Source organism: Thunnus maccoyii, chromosome 18, assembly GCF_910596095.1.
Source record: "Thunnus maccoyii chromosome 18, fThuMac1.1, whole genome shotgun sequence".
Classification (NCBI taxonomy): Eukaryota; Metazoa; Chordata; class Actinopteri; order Scombriformes; family Scombridae; genus Thunnus; species Thunnus maccoyii.
Genome location: NC_056550.1, coordinates 27,939,199 through 27,941,603, shown reverse-complemented (window position 1 = coordinate 27,941,603; position 2,405 = coordinate 27,939,199). Strand labels below are relative to the sequence as shown.

The window sequence follows — 2,405 nt, the reverse complement described above, 5'->3', positions numbered from 1 at the left end:
TGTTATCTTTATCTTTATAAATTATTTATTATATTTGTATGATTTTATTACATTTTTATTATTACGTTATTTTTTATTATGTATTAAATTTTTGTTATTTTTTAGACTTCCCTGCTTTCTTTTTTAAGTATTTTTATATTATTATTATTATTGTTTATTTTCTTCAGGTTTCAGTTATATCGGGGGTGGGCGTGGCTTCCAATGACGCAGCTACGTCACACATCAAAACCAAAACATCTGCTGGCGGCTCTTCAATACAGTAAACTTGTAGCTAGCTAGGTAGTTAGCCACCTAGCTAAAATACATAAAAACAGCTTAATGTTACACAGCGGCAGCTACATATAAAACATCATCTGATCACAGTCACAGCCGCTGCACAGGTGAGTGAGTCTAACGGTGAAATATGAAGCTAAACGTAACGTTTTTATGTCGTAGTTAGTTCGCTCTGCTCGGTGAAATAATGATAAATACAGCGGTTTGTTAGCTTGCTGATGGCTGCCACTTTGACTGTCACATAAAGCTGTTAGACATTTAGGAAATATTAGGAATTATATGTGTAAAGGTGGTGAAACCTCACAGAGAAATAGCTAACGTTAGCTGCATATTAGCAATTATTCCCACGGGACAGCTGCGGCAGGCTAAATGCAAAACATCCTCAGTGGTGGAAAGTAACTAAGTACATTTACTCAAATACTGTACTCAAGTACTATTTTTAAATATTTGTACTTTATTTGAGTATTTTCATGTGATGCTACTTTCTACATTTCAGAGGGAAATATTGTACTTTCTACTCCACTACATTTATTTGACAGCTTTAGTTACTTTTCAGATGAAGATTTGACACAATGGATAATATAACAAGCTTTTAAAATACAACACATTGTTAAAGATGAAACCAGTGGTTTCCAACCTTTTTGGCTTTTGACGTCTTACAAAAAGCAGTGTGTAGTCGGGGTCACATTTCACATGTCTATGAGTTGTTAACAGCTCATCTGTGGTGAGGTAAAGAGGTTTTCCTCGCTGTAATCATTCCTCCTGTTCATACTGGATATTAAAAGATCCTTCAAATGTGCTTTCAATGGAAGTGATGGAGGCCAAAATCCACAGTGTGTCCACACAGTCATTTAAAAGTCTGTGTGAAGCTTCTATTCAGCTTCAGCAGTCTGAGTTAGTCATATCAAGTGGATATCTGACACATTTACAGTCTTTTTAGCATCAAATTCCCTCTTTGTGTTTCCTCGGACAGTGTTTCCCTGTTGAGCTGCAGGTGGAAGTATAGTAACAAAAAGAGGAACTTTGGCACTAAAAAGACTGTAACGTTGAAAGATATCTACTTGATTTGACTCATTTGAACGCTGAAGCTTCATATTAGCTTCAGATAAACTTTTAAATACATTTTTGTACAGAAGGAGGACTGTGGATTTTGTCCTCCATCACTTCCATTGTAAGGTCATTATGAAGGGATCTTCTAATGGTCAGTATGAACAGGAGGAATGATTACAGCAAGAAAAACAGCTTTAATGTTCATTTGGGCTCCTGACTGTTGGTTTAAGACTCACTTGAAACATTGTGAACCCGTCCTTTCATGACATACTATATGTCTAATATTTTGGTGTTTATTTTTTAGTGTTGTACAAAATGAGTCAAGACTTCCAGCTACCTTCCGGATGGAAATACAGTCACAACTTATAGCCACACGTTAAATATCTTTGTTTTTTTCCAAATATAAATGGAAAATCAGCAAAATATGGCAGCATCAATATCAAAACTACACTGCACGTAGCACAAAAATAGGAAAAATAGTCAAAACAAATAATAAAGTTAATGGTGGTACAGCTGGTTCAACACGATAAGATGGAATATTTCTTCATCCAGATGGTTTAAAGATTCTTTGAGAACGACTGTAAGAGTTGTTAAACATCCCTCTTGGGTTTAAAAGATTGGCTGTTATTTATTTTTTAAAATATCAGATGATCAGCTCTCGTTCATGAGGAGCACAAACTGAAGACAATATTTATTATTTTCACAGGCTGAGTTCTCCTCATGAGATATAAACTGATCTTTATAGAGCTGAAACGATTTGTCAATTAATCAATGGACAGAAAAACAATTTGCAAATATTTTGATAGTTGATTGAAATAAAAATAAAAAAGCCAAATGTTTGCTGGTTCCAGCTTCTCAAATGTGAGAAATGTCACTTTTTGAATTGAATATCTTTGGACTAGTTTGGACGAAGTGATTTAAAGACGTTGTGATGGACATTTCATAGACCAAGTGATCAAAAAAATAATAGTTATATAGCTGCAGCCCTAAATCTAGAGTTGCAAGTAACAATTATTTTCATTATCGTAAAATCTGTAGAATATTTCCTCGATTAATCGATCAGTTGTTTGGTCCATAAAATG

At 34.4% G+C, this 2,405-nt stretch overlaps 1 protein-coding gene across 1 annotated transcript in view; it reads left to right on the top strand.

Moving 5' to 3' along the window:
* Window positions 1-228: 228 nt before the first annotated feature.
* Window positions 229-2,405, top strand: part of LOC121884518 (E3 ubiquitin-protein ligase CHIP-like) — a 9,970-nt gene continuing 7,793 nt past the window's right edge. The window contains exon 1 of the mRNA XM_042393378.1: window positions 229-380. The gene's annotated coding sequence lies outside the window, so the exon portion shown is untranslated. The remainder of the gene's footprint in view (window positions 381-2,405) is intronic.